The sequence below is a fragment of the Neopelma chrysocephalum genome, unplaced genomic scaffold (assembly GCF_003984885.1).
Source record: "Neopelma chrysocephalum unplaced genomic scaffold, ASM398488v2 Primary Assembly neopelma1_45, whole genome shotgun sequence".
Lineage (NCBI taxonomy): Eukaryota > Metazoa > Chordata > Aves > Passeriformes > Pipridae > Neopelma > Neopelma chrysocephalum.
Genome location: NW_020897704.1, coordinates 20,244,784 through 20,265,161, shown reverse-complemented (window position 1 = coordinate 20,265,161; position 20,378 = coordinate 20,244,784). Strand labels below are relative to the sequence as shown.

Genomic DNA, 20,378 nt, shown 5'->3' with positions numbered 1-20,378 from the left:
TTTGGCTTTCAACCTTATTGAACTTTCAAGAGAAATGCCTCTGTTTATAACATGAACTGCCCAGTAGCATCCAAGTATCTGTCACTGCACTATGGACTTGAATTTTTATGCAGTAAATTGTACTGTGCTGTGCTGTTTGTGGCATGTCTGGTGCTACACAGCTAAAATCTGGCTCATACCCTAATGAAAAGCTGCAGAATGAGATGTGGGGGTTACCATTTTCATTATAGAATTTTGATTGCACGTTAGAGCTTCTATTAATGTTTAATTAAGAAAGTTGACAAATTAAGGTTGGTTCTTCTGAGTGCATCAGAAATAAAAAATACTATTTTTGCTGAAAGTTGTTGGGATTCTTAATCCTAATTCACTGAAGTTTGTTGAGCTTTTTTGTAAAACACTGCAAAATGTAAGTAAAGGGGGCTTAGAAGAAGACTGGAGAGGGACTTTTCATGAAGACATGGAGTGATAGGACAAGGGGGAATGGCCTTAAGCTGAAGGAGGGTAGATTTAGATTTGATATGAGGAAGAAATTCTTGGCTGTGAGGGTGATGAGGCACTTGAACAGATTGCCCAGAGAGGTTATGGACTCCTCATCCATGGAAGTGTTCAGGTTCAGGCTGGACAGGGCTTGGAGCAACCTGGTCTAGTGGAAGGTGTCCCTTCCCATGGCAGGAGGTTGGAACTGGATGATCTTTAAGGTCCCTTCCAACCCAAACCATTTTGTAATTCTTTGATTCTAAGAAATGCTGTTGAGAATATGACCCTGAGTTCAAAAATACCTGTGCTTAAGACAAACCCCGTGTGCTTTAGAAACTACTATTTGCTCCCACATAGAAACCTCTCAGTGGTGATATCTCTCACATTTGACTTTGTTAAATGCAGAAGGACTCTTGAAAAGGAAAAGCAATTTGCATTTTTCTGTGTGTTTGGCAAATATGTGTTTGACTTTGAATTCACCATTCTCAAGTAGCTTCTCCAGTCTCTAAAAATGGGGAAACTGAGGCAGGGCTCTGAATTTATTTTGCAGGCACCTTAGTTTAGAGGTAACTGTAGTGAAGCAAAGATTAAAGTTGAATTGCACTGGCTCCTTGATCAGTATATCAGGCAGGGTTGCCTGTGTTTTTTGCTTCCAAATTTCCTTTGAGATACCCAGCACGTTTCTTCAGCAGGAATCTTTGCTTTTGACACAGCACTGGGGTATTATGCCAAGAAACATTTGTATAATTTTGATATCTTAGCCCACAGCACTGTATTTGTTTAATATTTGGTAAGGTCTCAGCTGCAACAACCAACTACTAAAAATTTTCTTCTCATGGGAGCTTTCTACGGAGTTGTAGCGCATGGTCAAGATCTGGTGTTCTGTAGTGCCAAGAAGTGTCCTTAAAAGGCTTCATAAACCATGAGGCTTTAAGTGGTGTTTTCTGCTGCAGAGTATCAAATTGATAGTCAACCATAATTTGGTTTTTAAGTTTATCTGTTGAAAGAGTCCCAATTTGTATAGATAATATATTGTGTGTTCAAGTGAGTGCTCCGCTTTTGTACATTCCCTTCCATTAAGAAGATGAGACCTCGGATAACTCGGAGTTCCAGATAATGTGCAATCAAATATGTTAGTGAGTTGTACTGTAACAAATCCGCACAATGACTATTTTATGTTTGAAGTGGAGGTGGTGTTTGGAGTGCCTGTAAATGCCTTGTTGGAAAAATCAATTCTGAGCATCCCCTTTCTCCACATTTTGCTTCATTTTACCCTGAATGTGTTTTGACACTGAAAGTTTCAGTCTGTCCACATGCAGGGTTTTACTCACTTGGCTTTTTTGAGCTTATTCCAGAGTTACACCAGAGTGGCTGAAAACAACATGTGATTTTGAAGGGCATGTTAACCAGTGCTTAATTACTTTATAGAATCATATAATTGTTAAGGTTGGAAAAGAACTTTAAGATCATCAAGTCCAACCGTCATTTGACTGGTAAAACAACATAAGAAAAGCATGCACAGGAGGCAGATGAAGAAGAAATTGAGCAACATATCACACTTTTTGCTTCCTCAACTCATCTAACTAGACCTCAAACTCCATATTTTTGGGAGACTTGCACCATGTAGAACAGCTGGTAGGATTGACAGAGCTTGTTTTATTTGGGGCAGGCACAGGAATAAATAAGGCTTCTTGGTACACTCAGAGAACTCAAGGCACTTTGGGGAAAATATCAGTAATCCCCATTTGATAGAGGATGGGAGTCAGGCACGGAGCTGTGTCTTGTCAAGCACCACCGAGCCGGTCACTGCCAGAGCAGGGCCTTCAAATCTGCTTGAAATAGGAAAGTTGATGAGAGAGAGAGATATGGGAGGGCTCTTCCAACCCACCGGGCCGAGGGAGAGGTTTTATAGAGAGATGTAACATGTTCCTTAGTTTGATTTATTTTTCCTTGCTAAGAAGAGTCTGCAGTTGTCCATGTTTGATAGTCTTTGCCCTGGGTGCACCCAGCTTTTGCATTTTCTGAAGGGGATATATTGGTAGTATTGTGAAAATGTAACTGTGACCTATTTAGGCGGGTTGGAGTGGGGTACAAATCTCTGCACTAGGAAGAAGTATCATTTTCCAGCTGGGCAGAAAATCGCATTTATTCTGTAATAGAACACAAGAGCTCATTGAACACCGGAGTGGAGTGGCTGAGCCGTCGGCGCTCCACCGGGGGAATGAAGTCTCTGCTTAAATATTCCATCAGATAGCAGAAATCCTGGGAGTCCGAAGAACAGAATTACTGGCTTCAGTAGATGACCAGAAAGTTGTTCTTTTTCTCAGGAGAGACTGCTCAGCTGCAGCAGGGGATTGTGTTCAGGGGACCTGCAAGACGCTTTCTGTATGTGTTCCCCTTGCTAGTTGTCAAGGGCTGAAAATAAAGAGGAAAATATTATATATAAATAACCCGGTCTGGCAGGGAGGTGACGTTAGAGATCCTGGCACATTTAAATGATGCTTTCTCAGAAACAGGAACTTTTGAATCAAAGGCTTCTGTTTCTCAGAAAATTGACCATTTGACCTAAACACTCAGAAGTTGTAGGGGACTACCTGAAATTATTAGAGGTGGGCCAGTCTCCAGTATTGGTGTTAATGTTGCAGTCAGGATCAGACAGTTTGGAGGAGGAGGTGGGATCTCCTCTTAGATCAGTTGTTGTGGTCAGGAAAAAAGCAGAGGCACACAAGCCTCTGTCCTGGCAAATAGCTTGTGCATCCAAAACTACACCTATTTTTGCCATCTAGTCTAATAGGAAATTACTTCCCCTTATGAACCTAGAACTTGCTGCTTTTCTTGAGGAAATACTCAAATATGAAGGATTTTTAAAATTTATTTAAAGAAGCTTCACAAATTCATTCTGTAATAAAATTATTAACATGCAAGACAGTGAATTTGGGCAATGTCACATCATTAGGTTTGTGCAGGTGCTCTGAGATGCTTCACAGTTATTAAATTTCACAATGAGAGGTGGGCAAATCTTATCTCAACCTCGTGCTGGTGACACAGCAGCCAACTTGTTGAATTCCCCTAAGTTATGGAAATATGTAGTGCAGGACCTAAACTCTGTATTACAAGTTTTGACATAACTCCTTTGCAACCAGTAGGGAACATATATTATTTTCTGCCCTTCAAAGCTGCTTTTCTGCAGAGATAACATTGGCAAGGATTGCTCCAAAGATAGGCGCTCACTCAGCGGAGGAACATTGCTGTATTACTCACAAAGATAAGGAGGTATTAAGAACTTCCATGGAGTTCTTACCAAAAATCAATTCTATCTTTTATAGTTCTCCAGAGATAATTCATCCCTCTCCCCATCCTAATCCGCACTGGCGGGGGGATGGAGGCAAGGAGAGGGATGTGGCACAAAAAGTGGAGGTTACAGCCTCGCAGCCCTTTTTTGATTTATTTTGAAATTAAAAATTATGCCTTTTCTAGATGGGCATCAGCCAAAGTGATGGTCATTCCAAAATAATTCATAAGTGAATTACAGGGAATAAAACTGCTCTGCCTGCCAGGGGAAACCAACAGTTTCATTGGCAGGAGGAGCTCGTCTCTGCTAAGGAGAGGTGCAGGATCATACTGCAGATGAACAAGGTATCTCCCCTAATCCAAGGGGTAAGAGATGGACTCTCTCCTTCTGACCATATTAAAAATATGTGATTAGCCGGATCACACCTATTCTAAAGCAAAAGGTGAGCTGGTGGGTTCAGTTTTAGATTTCCAAACTCATCCTATAGTTTGAGTTTTCATCCCTGCCATCAGTATTTTGCATGACAGTGACCATGCAGAAGGAGTTTGTCATTTCTGAGCCCTGTGTGTTTTTATCTCTGTAGGATGAGACCCCTGATTTAGTAACCTGGTCTAGTGGAAGGTGTCCCTGCCCATGGCAAGTGGATTGGAACAAGGTGATCTTTGAGGTCCCTTACAACCCAAACCATTCTATGATTCTGTGATTTTGGTTGTCTGTGCAAATTCTTTACCATCTGTGGGTGAAGAGGCTGTAAAAATACGTATTCCAGGTTGTCCTGGAATATCTGGTCTTGGTAACAGAAAATTGCCCAAACAGTGGCTTGGCAAAAATCTTACTCCTGAGCAAGAATGAATTTAGACTTTTATTCTGAATTGAGTATCTTGTGCCTCTAAATACCTGCTATTCTTGAGCAGTCAGAGAGCTTGTTAATCATATTGCTTATGATAAATGACATTTTTTGCCACTCTGTCATTCAGCATGTCTGGTGTATGTCAAGGGTAATATTCTCTTGTGGTGATGTAGAATATTGAAAATAGAAATAATATCTTTACAGTTCCTCAGGTGTCCAGACTAAAATTGTAACTTGTCTTTTCTCCTCCCAGTTCCTTATACTTTTGACCATCACTGACTATTTTTTTTCATTTTTAATTTGCAGAAGGCATAGATACAAGTCCTGACAACACCTTTCCTACTTAGGGGATTAAGAAAGTGTCCTTGTTCTTGCTTGCAGATTTATGGTTAGATTTCTTTCTCCCTGTAAGGCACCTAGATTTTTTAAACAGTTTTCTGTGCAGATAACTGAGTAAATCTTAGATTTTTGTAGGAAGCCTTTAATAGCCAGAGCACAAGATGTTTGTCCTGTGGTAGCAGATGTAAGTTAGAAACCCATAAAGAATTTGTGGCAAAAGGAAGCAAATAGTTATTGTATTAAAATTCCTAATGCTTTATTTTTCTTGTTACTTCATCCCACAGTTCTGGAGGTCATTTTGGCTGAACTTAATGAGTTCCTGGGTGTACACAGAGCACACCAACCTTATGTGTTTATTTCTCTAGCCCAGAAATAGTAGGGGAGGGGAAGAAGATCCAAAATAAAACAAAAATCTCATGTCTGCCAGGGTCTTATTGACTGCATGAAACAAACTCAGCTCTTTTTCTGGATCTGAAGTTCTTTATTAAAGGCTCCTTAGCTCCCTACAAAAGAAGAGGTGGCAGGTCCTTTTTCTACATTTCAGTGATATTTCTTTTTTGAGAGAGATTTTTAGACATTATCAGAAGTTCTGTTGTCTGTCTGGCAACTGGGAGCAGTAACAGTTCTTGGTGGGAAAGGAGAGGGGAAAGGGTTTTCCTTTTCCCACTTTATTAGGGAATAATATGGTGTAAAAATAATCATAGGACCCACCAGGATCATTGAAGTCCAACTCCTGGAAGAGAGGGAAAGAAAAAAATTAGAAAGTGAATTGAGGAGTGATCTCTGCTGAGTCAAAGATGCCATTCAAGAAAAATAAATAAATCTCCTGCCCCAGCTGGAAAAAGAATCCTCTGTCCTTCTGCAAAGTCAGAGATCTGAATAAGTCTTCTCTGGAACTTTCTCCATCTGCGGCTCAATTGGTACCCAAGTGTCTGTATCTACCCTTGAGGGAAGATGAAGGAAGTCCCATCACACCTGAAACAATTCATAATTCTTCTGAAATACAAAAAGCAAAGTTAGCAACAGAAAGTGTATAGTTATAGTGTGATATACTGACCTTGAATGTTGTGTTTCCATCATGTGTGTTCTGTCAGGTCAGGAGGGCTCATCCCCTGGTGTCTGTCAGGCTGCTGGGGGGAAGGTTTCTCTGCTGCAGCCGTGGGATGCTGCCAAGAGGAGCAGGGTGTTCCTTTCTCCCCCTCTCCTTTGAGCTGGTTAACAAGTTGATGAGGATAAATGTTGGGTTTTTTTGGGGAAGAAGGAGAGGAGAATTTGGCTTGTCCTTCAGCTCTCTGACCTGATCTGCCCTGTGGTTGTACAGCCACTGCATGTTGTGGGACGAATGTGGACGAAGCCAGGGTAACGTGCAAAAACCATCTAAGAAAGTCTAAACTGTCAGTGCCTCGTGTCCCAAGCTGTTGGTCATTGCAAGCAACTTTGTCCTCTCAGGCATTATATTAGAAGCCAGAAGACCCCAGGAGATTGGAAGCTGATTCGTCTTGGCTGCAATGTGTCCAACGGATACATTCTCGTGGTTTGGCACAGTGACACTGAACTCACTATTTTAAGCAAGAGAATCTGTACCTTAGTGACCAAACTGGGATTGTTCAGCTATTCCTACAAAGTTATATATCTAAAAGTTAGATATCTAAGCCCCTTCTGAAAGTAATGAATGCTGCATGAGAATATGAGGTGTAATTACTTTTTAATAACTGCTGAGCTACGTCACATCTGAGCAGCTTCTTATCTGAGAGTATCCTGGGGCATTTTTTATTTTACTAGATGTGCATAAAAAATGAAGCCCTGGTAGCTACACCTGGTAGTGACAGGTGTGAGACAGAAGAACTCAGGAGTGAAGAGACCCTCCCTAAACAAGACCTCGAGGACCGAAACTTGCACGATTGAGAATCATGTGATGGAAAAAACACAGCAACCAATCGTTCCCCTTGCACAATCTGGCTTGTTTCACGTCTCCTTTGACCATGTGTCCACAACATACTTGCCTGTCCCACCTTCCATATTTTGCCCTGGAAATGCTTGTTCAGTGTAACTCCTCTTTATCTCCTCTTGCTGATCTTGCTGCTTCTTTCCAGTCCCATGTTTCATGGGTTTCCTGGGTCTTTTGTCCTTCACCCTTTGCTTCAGTCTGGCCTTTGGCCACCAGTCACCTGCATGAAAGTATTCTGAGTGACATGAAAAACAAATGTATTTGTCCCTCATCTGGTTTTCATCTTCCTGCTAAATGCTAGACAAAAAGACAGCTCAGAGTGAGGGACAGGAAAAAGAAAAAATACCTGTAATACAGAAAAGCTAATATTTTCTGGGTTTTGGAAGGGGCAGCTAATGAACTGTAGAATCACAGAATCATAGAATGGTTTGGGTTGGAAGGGACCTTAAAGATTATGTAGTTCCAATTCCCATGCCTGAGCAGAGACACCTGCAATGAAGAGGTGGAAAAGACAAAAATAAAAGGTTGACAGAAAACAGAAAATCAAAACAAAAAGAAAAAAACAAAGAAATGTGAAAGAAAACCTTCAGTGTTGTTTGTGTTCCTGATTTATCCAGGCAGCAGTGGGGGTGAAAGGCACTATTTACAAACCTAATTCAGGTCCCTGCCCTGTGGATTTACAGTTTGAATTGGGAGGTGAGAGAAATTAATGGGGAAAACCTCCCTCATTTCGATTTATTTCTCTGTAATACACCCCAGAGCGTAGTTCATTCTGGGGAGAGGAGGGAACAACAGGTTGTTGCTGCTAATAGGATTTGGGTCAATTCATGGGTAAATCTCTCCTGCACCCCACAAAACTCATGAAGACAAAGCTGGTAAGGGTCTGAGTTCATGCAACAGGGGTTTAGAAAGAGTGGCAACAAGAGGGGGTCAGATGGATAGTTGCAGATTAACTTTGCATCAGCTGTAAAGGCTTTTGCGACATTTCATGACTAAGGAAAGTTTGGTATCTTGAGATAAAGAAATTCTCTTTAGTTTGTGGCTTTTTTGGGGTCTTTGGTGATCATGAGCTAGTGTCCCTGAGAATTTCAGTCCCCTCTCAGCGGGGAGTCACCTGGTAGTGAACCAGCCTGAGGTCTGTGGAACGGGAAGGTTGCATGGGAATCCGACAGCTCTGAAATGAAGGATTTTTATTTTTTTTATGTCCGAGTGGAAAGTTAATGTTACGTAAAACTGCCTACTGAAGCCAATTCCTTCACTAAATTTGTTTTCATTTGGTTTTTTTCATTCCTCCTGTGTGTCCAAGAAAAATATTACTTAGCTAAAAGGCATTAATTCAGTTTAAATCAGAGTATCAAGCCCTCTGAGTCTAGGACTGATGTGTGCACAAGTTTCTTGTTTAAATTAAGCCTGCTGGTTGCTGGCTTGTTTGTTTCTCCTGCTTTCCCTATATTCAGGATGCTTATCTCATAAACTGCTAGAAAAATAGTGGCAGAGGACCATTTTTTTTAAATAATTTAGATGGAAAAGCAATATCCTGCAGAATTTCTATAATCAAGTATGTCCCCAATCCAGCTTGTGCGGAAACTTGATCAAAATAGATCCTTAACTCCTAGTTAAGCCTAATTAGGATACGGAGTTCAATACAAAGCCACTTCTCATTTTCCTTTGCAATCAGCACATCATTTTTGTTTTGTTAAAGGACACAAGTTGCATCCCTTAGATAAACAGCTTGGGCAAGCTCTGCAAAACAATTAGTGCATCTTTCACATGGTCTAAACTTGATTGAATAATTACTCAAATAATGGTCAGTAATGGAATACATAGGGTTATCTCCTGGCTAATCCTCAGGTAATGGAGTTGGTGTATCTCTGATTTTTCTCTTAGCTGTTCCCAGTGAACAGGAGACTGAGACAAAAGTGATTATGGGAAGTGGAGGGAGTCACTGGAGGCCAGCAAGGAAAAGGAGGCCTTATCTTAAGCAATTAATCAAGAAAACTCCTATTGTGGGACAATTATTCAAAGCTAATTCTAAAATAGCTTTAGAGCCTGAGGTCCTGAAGGTTTTTTAGTGTGGGTTTTTGTTTTTGTTTTGTTTTAAGAATTTTGCCAAGGTCATTGGGACCACTGGGGCAGCCCTTGCATCCAAATGAAGGCTGTGGCATAAGGAGAGAGTTGAGTGTAAAGTGCAGCTTCACACAACATGGGCCTTGAGGTCCTTGTCAAAGCTGTAAGGTTTTATTTTTAAAAATGGGTTGGAATGTTTCTAAACAGAGATAATATTCTAAAACTTGCTTAATGCTTCCACAAAAATCATAGAATCACAGAATGGTTTGTGTTGGAAGGGACCTTAAAAACCATCTCGTTCCACCCCGTGCCCTGGGCAGAGACACCTTCCACTAGACGAGGTTGTTCTAAGCCCTATCCAACCTGGCCTTGAACAGTTCCAGGGATGAGGCAGCCACAGCTTCTCTGGACAACCTGTGTCAGGGCCTCACCACCCTCAGAGTAAAGAATTTCTTCTTATATCCATTTTAAACCTACTCTTTGTCAGTTTGAAGTCATTCCCCCTTGTTCTGTCAGTCATGTAAAAGAGGATCCTCTCTTTGCATCCATTGCAAGTGATGCCAAGAGAAGTATTATCACAGTAATTTCACCTCCGTGCTCAGCTCTCCTAGTGTACCTGCAGGACTCTGATATCTTTGAATCTCTCTTTTATTCTTTTTCTCTGATGTTTTTCACTGCTTTTTGCTTAACTTAATTTCCTACAAAGTCTCTCAGCGACCGCAGACAGGTAGGATTGTTTTGTGGCTGTGGCTTTGCAAAAGACAACGAGGTCTTTCCAGTTGTGTCCCCAAAAAGCCCTTGTACAGTGAGAGCATCTAACAGACTCCTGTGCTCTGTTTTCAGCCTCTGAGCTCCCTTGGAAGTGAGATTTATTTGAAGATGTTGCCATGATCCATGAGGTCCTACGGAAAGAAGCAATACATTTTAGCAGCTGTCCCTGAAAAATTATAAGGTCACCGGAAAAAAAAAGCAGAGGTTTTAAATTGGATGCGGTTTAAATTTTCCTACGGCCTCCTGAATCAGGCTCCTGGCCGGGGAGGGAAGCTGCCCACAGAGTTATTGCTCAGCACAGTCACCCCGTGCTCCCGGAGCAGTGTTTTCCCAGCGGTGCTGACAGAGGCATTTTGAACCCACCGTGGCGTCTCAGGCCGTCCCATCCGGTGTCGGGTGGCTCTGCGGTGCCGCCAGGGAAGTGCTGCTGGATGGGTGATTGCTCTGCCCTGATTAGTTTTCTCTCTGCCTATGGGCACCTTTAGCAGGGCAGGGTTACAGGGAGAGCCGGGACACACATGTGCTCCCGTACGGAATGAAGCAGAGAGGCTGGAAGACAAAGAGAGTCACTAATTGGATTTGTAGCTGTAAGAAAAAAAGCTCTTAAAGTAAACATTTTCATCTCTTTAAGTCTTTCCTTGGCTTCTTTCGTGAAGGCCGCCTGAAAGTATCTGTTTCGGGGGTGAACCCTTCCCAGCAAATTTAATTTTGAGGCTTGTCAAGCTTTATTAAAACCTTATCATCAGTGATTTCCTTCTTTGCTAGATCAAGAAGATTGTATTTGTTATGGGATTCGTATTGTAGCTCAGAATTCATCCCAGCAAATGGGGGGTTTCAAAAATGTACCAGGACACACCAGTGCCAGTTCAGACTGCTGAAATCCGGGGATGTGCGTGGTCAGCACATCCTCCTGAAGGCTTTGGATGCTGTTCAGAGTCGTCAGCTGGAACTGCATTTGCATTTCTGAGTTAGCAGCTGTTAGAATAAACTCGTTGCTCTGGATGGCATAGACATTCCTAATTGCTGCTGGTATCCTTAAGCAAATGAGTGGATAGACCCATTCCCAAGAGCTGGAATATTTGGTAAACACTTCTGGGTATGGTGTGCCTACATATAGTAAGACAGAGGGTGAACATATCTTTTTTTTACTTAGAAAATGTAGTAATTCCATTCTCATTAGTCAGAGTTTCCAGTCAATGGCAGGGCTTTTTTATTTATTTTTTTAATTAAATTTCAGTGACTTTGTCTTAATTTGTGCCACTGTGGATTGATACCACAGATCAGAGTTTCACCTAGCAGAGTAGACAGGCTTTTTCCAATTTAGTCTAGAGCACAGGACCTAGTTGACTTTTTTATACCTCTCAATTCATCTATTGGAAATAAACTTCTCGCTCCCCAAATCTTCCTCATTTTTGTAAAATATTTTTTTAGTTGCTGGGAAAATACTTGATTTCCCTTTCTTACCCAATGAAGACAAAAAGATGGATGGAAGAGTCTCTAAATACGTGCCCTGTTTGTTGGATTTGGGTTTTTTTTTATTGTGCCAGGAGTAACCAAAGCACTTTGAAAAACACAGATACGGTTCTTGCCCTGAGCAGCTTTATCATTTGGATTCAAACGTGCCCTTGCAATTGCAAGTGATGCACAAGAGGAGGAGGAGAGGAAAGGCAATTAATGGCCAAATGAGTTGTTGAACTGAAAAGTTATTTGAAGGTGATACAAACACTCAGAGCCTTTTTTATGGCAGCAAAGTTGCATCTTTGACCTGCATAACCAGAGTGATGAAGGTCTTTAAGCTGCACTGAGCCAGAACTTCCTTCTGGGAATTCATTTTTGCAGAAACTCCATCATGTGAACAAGAACGTAACAGATTAAGACCCAAAGTAGCCCAGGTTTCTTTTTGAGGAGTAAAGTGAGTCACAGGCAGACACAGGTAATTGTAGCTTATCCCAGACCTTGTCTGGCAGAGGAGTTCTCCCTCCATGTGGAGTTTGTGCCACACCTGGCACAGAGGTGTCCGTGTTTATCTTCTGAACTTGGAGATGAGCTCATCTTTTGATAGGAGACCACTGTCTTCATATCCCCATTTCTTCCATGCCAAACATCTTCCCTGTGCTGATCAGTATTGCCACATCCTACCCTCTCACCTCCGCTGCCTCTGCCACAAAACCAGTAATGAGTTGGGTCACTAATGATCTCTGGGCTGAAGGGCACATTAGCTATTTATAGCAGCAATATAAATAGAAATATGCTTATTAGTACAGTCTAAAATACCCCCCCGTGCCATCGTGTCTGTCTCTTGCTTGCTGTCTCTGGGACTCCTGAGGATGAGAAATGTGACTCTTAAATTCTAGAACCTGGGCTTTAAACCATATGTCTGCTCTCACAGATGTGTTACACAGAAAGCAAAGCTTTTTTGGGTTTAAATTCTGAACTTTTGGGGAGAAAGAGTGAGGTCTGAAGTAATAGACTGAAAGAAGTATATGTGCTGTCTGTGGGACAGTTACACCTTCCTATTAGCTCCCTTGCAAAATAAGATATTAATTAAATAATCACTGTATTTTCTCACTACTAAATCCAAGTACCCAAATGCACATGTAGGTTGAACATCAGTGGAGGTCTAAAATTCTGCAATGCCAGGTAAAAATTATTAATATGGAAGAGGTACAGTTACCCCAGTGCAATAAATAACTAGTCTGTTCCTCTGCCAGGGGGTACAATAGCTACTTCCTAAAATATTTGTAGAAGCCTGGGGGTTTTTGACCTAGGATTTTATTGAAGGTAGAAGAGTGTATTTTCTTATACAAGACCATAATATAGAAAAGGAAAGGCACTGTAAAATCCTTCCAGATGTTTATATGGGTTCAGTGTTTTTGTTTTTAGTAAGATTTGTGATACTTGAAAATCTGGTTTGGAAAGCTCAGCCAGGAAGATTAGATACAGAGGTGCAAAGTGAAAAGGCTGATGGTCTGCTTTCCTTTTCTCAAGAAAAAATGCATATAAACCCGTCGTATTATATTTGGGAATTATTAGATACAGATAATACGATGTGGATTTTGAGTCTTTAGATCGTAAATTTGATCTTTGCAAGAGGAGCGGTGCAGAATCTGAGTTGTAACAGGAATTCTCATCCAGAAATACCCCTGGGAAGATTATTAAAATACTACAGGTACTGACATCGGCTACAAAGATCTACTTGTGCATATTTCTTTAAAGGGGGGGAAAAAACACCTTAATACACAGTATTACCATAGCCAGGCCCTATTATACTATTGTAATCATAGCTGAAGCAAGAACGGTGATTAACGATGGCAATTTATTGTATCTGACGAGGGGAGAAAATAGGAGATGTTGTCGTTATCATAAATCATATCATAAATAACCAAAGAGAAGCACTCAGAAAGCTTGTGTGGTGTCAGCAGCAAGCCCTTTCAGGCACGTTAGCCCAGGATGTAGCCATAGAAACCCCAAAGTCATATTGTTATCTTAGTCTTGCTGCAGTTATGTGATACAACAGTATTAACATATAGATTAGGCCATTTATAATACTAGGTGTCATTTCAGGTTGGCTTGCTTATATAGCAGTTTAGTTTTTTATTGTGCCGAATGTGAGGGAAACGCTGCATTTTTACAGGTCAGTATAGAGCCATTTATAACGTATGGGCTTCACACCTCTGTCAGTCTTGCTAATGTACTCTGTTATTGATTGGTTGTACTCTATGAATTGTCATTGCCTAATTACCTTGTCTTTGCTAATAATTTTATTTTTTAGAAGTCAAAATGCTCCTTTAAAGGGAAAACCTCTGTGCCTGCACGTGTGCTTTGGGATGAGTTCCCGGTCCTTTCAAGGATCGTACACCCCAGAGGGAGCAAAAAGTGAAATAAAAAGCATGGAGATTAATCCAAATTTTTTTCCAGAGGTTTTCTGTCCCTGTCTCCATGTTTTGATCTAACGGTGGTGGTTTTCACATCACACTCTGCTCTGCAGATTTCAGGGGAGAGACTCAGTCACAGATAATTCAGAGCAACACCAAAGTGACTGAGGCAAGGCTGACAGGGAGCTGGTTGGTTCTCACACATCCTCTCGCTCCATCACTTCCTACAGATGCTTCTGGAATTGTTTCTCCTCTCCATCCAAAGCTGTGTCACAGCTCCAGGCACATCAGCCCAGCACTGCTGTGCATTCATGTGTGTGTGATCTACAAAAACTGTTGTGCCACTGTTAAAAAGTCAAAGCAAAAATAAATTCTCCCTCATTGTATTTAGACAGAAACACCTTTTTGCTTGCTGTAGCAGCACAGATTCAGGACTAATTTTGTCAGGTCAGACAGAGATGGTGAGGGTAGCGGATAACAATCTGCCAACACAGTTTTTTCTGTCCCCAGCGGGGATCTGGCTGTGCCATTCTAAGAATCCTGTGTAATTTGACTTCATAAAATTGCATATTTTAAAAAATACTAGAATAGGACAACCACTAGGTAAGTGCTTAGAAGTGTTATTCTCATTGTATCCAGTATCCTAAAGCAGCACTGGAAGCCCAAGTCTCACATTATACCCTTAGCCAAGATCTGATGCCCAGAGTGATGCTCAGCACCTCTCTCCTCTTCTTTCCAGCACCCTTAGATTTGTGTGATCCTGAGGTGGGGTTTTTACTTTGCCAACTATACAGTAAAATACTTTCTCTTTTTTTTTCTCTTCCACCCCCAGATGTATTTCCACCTGAGTCAGCCCGTTAAGTCAGTGCACTATGGAGAAGGGGCAAGATGATGGTATAAGAAAGGAGCTGCAGGACTTTCCTCTGGCTTGTTCTAGCCCAAATGTTTGAGTAGTATCATGACAGACCAGATCAGTGATTTGAGCTCAGATCAGTAGATAATCTTTCTTATTTTAGCCTTGTTTAGTTCCCCATTCTCCTGCACAAATGCTTGAACCAGGACAAATGAAAGAATTGGACTGTTTCTTTTTAAAGGAACAAGGTGATGTAGAACTGCAGCTTTAGGAGTTGTGGTTTGTTTCCTGGCAAACTATCAATACCCTGTTCTCATGCTCACTGGCAGTGTCAGTGGAAATATTTGAGACACGTGGAAGATGAGCTCCTTTATGGTGCTCTCTTACCAGCTCTCTTTCCATAGAAAATACCAACTGGAAAATGCCAGGGTTTGGTGATAGTTTGGTTGATCTTTATACAGTAAAAGAGAAATCTGTTGGTTTATCACCTCTTTGGTAAACAGGTCACATCAGTGATCAGTTGTTTTCATAGGGCAGAGAAATTACAATTATAAATATACATATATACACAAGTATCTATATAAAATTCAGTATTTTAAGCTGCAAGTGTATTGCAGGTATCTTAGTGTCTTCATATTGTATTAGACTATCAGGATATTGGCCTGTAGGATATCAGGATTGAATTTTGTCCCTCTTCCATTAATTTCCTTTATGGACTACAAGCACACTTTCTGTTTGTTTTGGGAGAAGCCCATTGTTATTACAAGTTAAAGAGATAAAACATATCATGGCATAAGAAAAAAACCTTTATTTTAAACAGAAATCAAAAGCCCCTGCTTATCAGGATATGATAGGGATGTAAGCTCTTGACTTAATGACTTAAAATTTCCAAAAAATTATCTTTGGCTTCATCCCATGCTTTAACTAGACCATAGGAAAATTATTCTGGAAGTCTGCAGGAAGTTTTTTTCCTTGTTTTTTTTTACTAAAAAGTTTCATATGTTGGGTGGGAATGATCTCTTCCTTCCTTGCGTTTGAGAGGCTGAGCTGGCTCTGTATAAAACCCCCAGCTTGATATCCAAGTGTATGCTTGGAAAGAAAGATGAGTTGAAAATTTCAGTGCAGGCCTTTCCACATTACTTCCTTTCCTGAGTCCTAATTTTCCTTAAAAACCCTGACTCTTCCAATTCCATACTTAGGGATTTGGTACCATGCAGTGCAAAAGAGCAGCAAGATTGATATGAACAGAACTATGTGTGAAAGAATTCCGAGATCTGTTGGCACATCTTATTTGGCCACTTTGCATTCTGTTAGAACACAAAATGTTCAAGTCCTGTTTAAAAAGAAAAGGGTTATGGGAGAAATTTAATTGTTGAAAATAGTCATGTATGAGTTGCATGGAAACATCTGCTCTTTGTGAATTGTATCCTCAGTGGGTTTGCTCTGATAGCTGATACTTTTTATCTGCCGTACTACAGTTAATATCAAATACCAAATGCCAAAATCTTGCATTATTATAATAACAAGAGTTGGCTTCCCCAGGAACTGTTACCTCCCAGAGCTTTGTGCATTTAATATGTTAACTGTAGCATTGGAGGTAAGAGCTGCTGTTACTAAAATCAAGTTATTCTTTCTGCAGCGAGTGGTGTCCAGCTTTAGACCAGCGTGTCTGACTCTGCTTCATCTTGTACCAAAGAAATATTAGTTTATTCTTAAATCTGCATGTCTCACCCAGATAGTTTTATCCTGTCACCACCCTGCGACATAACAAAATATTAATCCATTTTTCAGAAGAGAGACTGGAACTTTGCTTAAATTAAATACCAGCCAGCTGACAGGGTAGGTTTTTGGCAGGGCCAGGATCTGAGCAGAGATCTTGTCTTTCCCAGTCTGTGCCATGTTCTCTAGGACACCAACTGGCTCTAAGTGCTTATGGTGCTGTCTCTGAAGCTACCAAGTAAAAAGTCTGGTAATGACCAAGATGATGACAATTCTAATTTTACAGATGTATTTATATATAATAGGTTTTCTTGCTTGAACAATGCCCACACGTAGGTGCCTCTCTCTTCAATCAGATGAGTTTTGCATCTGTTTTTCCTGCCTTCACTATCATCTGACCTGTTGTTGTTAGAGCAGTGTGTGCTGCCTCCTCTCTCAAGGGAGCTAGGAGAGCATAACAGTGTGGTAAGGGTGATTGCACTATTTTTTCCTGCAATAAAGGCAGAATTTCTGTTCCTTTGTACCCTTGTATCAGTTTTAGGGACAAATAGTCCCTTGATCATTGAGAACTTGGACTTTCATTACTGAAGTGTTGAGTATTGCTGTCCTGAAACTGAGCTGTGGCCAAATTAAGCAGGTATAAATTCAATAAGCCTTTGGTTTTGGGGTCCCTGCTGTGCTACTGGAACATGATGTACCAAGAAATAGAGTCTGAGCTTCTTTAATGTTTTTTCCTTAAAAAAGGTGCAGGAGTTTCAGTTTCTTGACTGAACTGTTCAGCTTAAGAAATTTTCCAGCATTTGAAGTGGTGACAGATCCCCACGGTTTGCATTTGGGATTCTAATGCTTTCTGTCCAGAAATCCCAAGGAGCTACATATTTATCAAGTTCAGCTCTTACAGCACCTCTGTGAGATGGAATTATCATCGTTTGTCATATGGGAAGGCAGCAGGACATAGTGTAACCTGTCCAAAATCATGCTGCAGACCCCTGTCAAGAGAGGAGTGGCTTCCTTCCTCCCCTAACTTCAAAATCATCCTTTCATGAAAGTAAACTTGCCTTCTCACATAGACACAAATGATGTTGTTACCCATTTAGGACCCTCTAAGTTCATTGAGTACAGCCATCAACCCATTACTGCCAAGGCCACCAATAAACGAAGTGCCACATCTGCATGTTTTTTGAACACTTCCAGGGATGGTGATTCCACCACTTCTCTGGCTTATCCTAGTATTCTCAGGTAAGAAATGCTGTCTTGATTTCTCACAAACAGCATGCTAACAGCTCTCAGCTTCTTTCATTTCAGTGACAGACAAATCCAGTGCTGAAATCATCCCTCCTCTATCCCGTGCGTGGTCTGATCCCAGGCTCTGCACAAGGGGCAGGCTGACATCATAAACAATTGCTCTCCATGGCTTTAGTAATGTGAGCATTAATATTGATCCAGCACTGACTTCTCTAACGACCAGAAAAAAAAATGTATCTGTTATCTTGAGAAACCTCCCAAACAGCTCTAGTCTCCTTTCATTACAGCAGAGAGTTATGAGGGCAGATGGCCGAGGTGATATCCATTTGACCTGTAGATGCTAACTGGGGTTGGATCATTAATAAGGTGGCCGGAGATAGGGAGAAATGGCAGTGAAGAGAGTTAAAAAGCAATCCCGTGCACAAAGGATGGCACACCCAGAGGTGCCGGCTAGGGAATGAGATGGACAAAGGTGAGAAAGTGGCTCATCACCAAGTCAGGCAGATCACACTTCAAACCTGATGTTTTCCCATATTTGGTTCCTGCTCTGGTGTGAATCCTTCGGGAGGAAAAAGAGCCGTAGGTCTTGAACCCAAGATAAAAAATTCACTTTCTCTAATTACCGGCCCCCCCCCCAAAAAAAAAAAGTGCTTCATTGTTTTCTTCCACGGCTGCAGCTGCGGTGGCTCAGGTTTGAAAGCTGCTGCCTGGCAGAAAACCAGTCCTTGCTGAGGATCAGACTGTGGCCTCGCTCCAAGAGAAATTTGGATTTCATTTGACCACGATAGGATTCCAGATTGTCATCTGAGCATGTCTGAAAAGTGGTGAATGTGTGTCAGTAGTTAAGTGCTCGTGAACTTCCTTAGTCCCTGGATTGTTCAGGACTGACCCAGGCAATTTTTTCCAGATGTTTTGGGGAATCCAAGTCCATATAAAAGGGATGGTAATGCTTCTGCTTCCTTACTAAGTTGTCTTTGTGGCTTGCAGGAATGTGCATGAAAGCTGGAGCCAAGACACCCCGATTTCTAGTCTCACCTCTACAAACTGCACTTTAACCTTTCCTGCCCTTCCCTGGCACCTCCACACAAGATCACAGAAGCTTCGTGGGCCCGCTGCAAACTTTACTTGGCCTTATTAGAAAAAAAATAAGCATCTCTCTTTTTTTATTGTACAAAACTCCGGTCCCCGTTCTCCAAACCTCCTCTGAAATTGTTTTTTCGCCTTTGATCCAGCAGCTGCTGGTATCCTGCAATCCTGAGTAGGTAAAACATGAGAAGCACCTTGGGATGGGAAGAAGTTATAAAAATATGAAATATTTCAGTGCCCTTCCGTGAGACACGGTGTAACAGAGAGGCTGTTAAAACAGACACCAGGCAGAAATCTTTAGCAAATAAATGTTCTGATTTTTCTAGTAAATGTAATTTTTTTAATGCAGCAGTTTCTCTTCCACTTTATTGACTCTTTTTATCCCTGTGGTTTTTGTATTAAAATGGTATATGTTACTATCTCTAAAGTCTGCATGATCAAACCCTATCTTCCCTAATATTTGAATCTGGCTACACTTTTCATCTTGTGGCTGAGGCTGAAGATTTCTCTAAATCCCGATTTTAAAGTATGGTGTTTGTTTTGAATTTTATCTCTCTTTTAAATGAAAACAATCTTTCAGTGGTGAACTGGGTGGAATGGGGTTGGGAGGGAACTGCTCGGTAGCAACCAGTGCTGTGTGACATCTGATGAATGCTGATTCTTCATCCCCAAAATGCTTCCGAGCAGGTGAAGGCAGCTGATTTCTGCAGCAGCTTAAACAGAGATTGAAATGACTTCCATGATGGGGAAGCAGGTTTTCTTCCCCCATAGCAGGTGCAGGCTCAGTCCACAGTGATTTCTCAGTTATACTCTAACTTTGCAGTTTAAAAAATTTAATGTCAGTGCCCAGCCAGGCAAAACCTAACTCCCTAACATTTCTGTTTTTCACGGAAGGCTAAGGCTTTATCCTCAGGCAAAGTCTTCTCTCTGGGATGGCTGCTGTAAATCCTCTGGGCCCTGGCGAAAGCCAGACTTGCTAGCTCATTTTACTTAATTTGTGATGCTGGCAAGATTTGTGCTGCAGCCCAGGGCTCTTGACTCAACTCTCCTAAATCAGAGCATTGACACATTACAGTAGAGAAACACCAGCACAGAAAACCTGAAAATAAACTCCTTGAAAAGAGATATTTCAGAAAGATGCTGCCTTACAGAGCTTTAAACAGTGTTAGTGGAATGTCTCAAGTTTCTCAATGTTTGCTTCTTTTAAACCACCTGTTCATTAAGAAGTTGGGCATTAGCCACTGTTCTAATAAATGTTTTTTACTACATATTTCTTGTAAGAATCTTAGGGCACTTGATATCTTTCCTCAGAAACCCTGCTAGACAAAATGTCATGAGTTTTTGCAGGTGGGTAAACAGAGATGTGGGGTAAAGTGAAGTGAGGTTGTCTGTGCAGGAATGGTAACCAGCATAGGTATAAGGATGTAATTACTGCAAATATAAATGTGTCAGGTTAATGCCTGTGTAGACATTTTTATTCCGGACTAAGAATCCTTTTTCCTGCTCGGGTAATTCCATTTTGAAAGTGAGGAAGTGTATCCAAGAGGATAAAGTGCTTGGCTGTGGTTGGGGAGATCAGAGGTTCTCTTCTTAAACCTGTTGTGGATTTGCTGGGAGATCTCAAGTGAATTTTCTCCTTTCTCTGCACCATAACCTCATGTGTGGGCCTGACAATGGTGTTGTGTGTAAGGAAAAGAAAATAATTGCTATTAAACAAAAAAACCAGAGCAATCACACAGGTGGTGTCCGCGCTGGCTTGGACCAGTTGGTGCCTGATGTCCACACTGTGCCGCTTTCAGGTTTATCTTGTTTTCACAAGCTGGTTTTTTGTCTCACAGCCCGAAATCTCACTTGCT

General features: G+C 41.3%; 1 protein-coding gene and 1 long non-coding RNA gene across 2 annotated transcripts in view; one reads left to right on the top strand and one right to left on the bottom strand.

Annotated features, from left to right (window-relative positions):
- The window catches only part of TAF3 (TATA-box binding protein associated factor 3), a 117,627-nt gene that overhangs the window by 66,034 nt on the left and 31,215 nt on the right, over positions 1-20,378 (top strand). The gene's annotated exons all lie outside the window — the stretch shown is intronic.
- Positions 2,597-6,160, bottom strand: LOC113965731. The gene is made up of 2 exons (XR_003533621.1): positions 6,016-6,160; positions 2,597-2,892 (listed from the first exon to the last, which is right to left on the bottom strand). It is a non-coding gene; the product is annotated as an uncharacterized LOC113965731 (long non-coding RNA).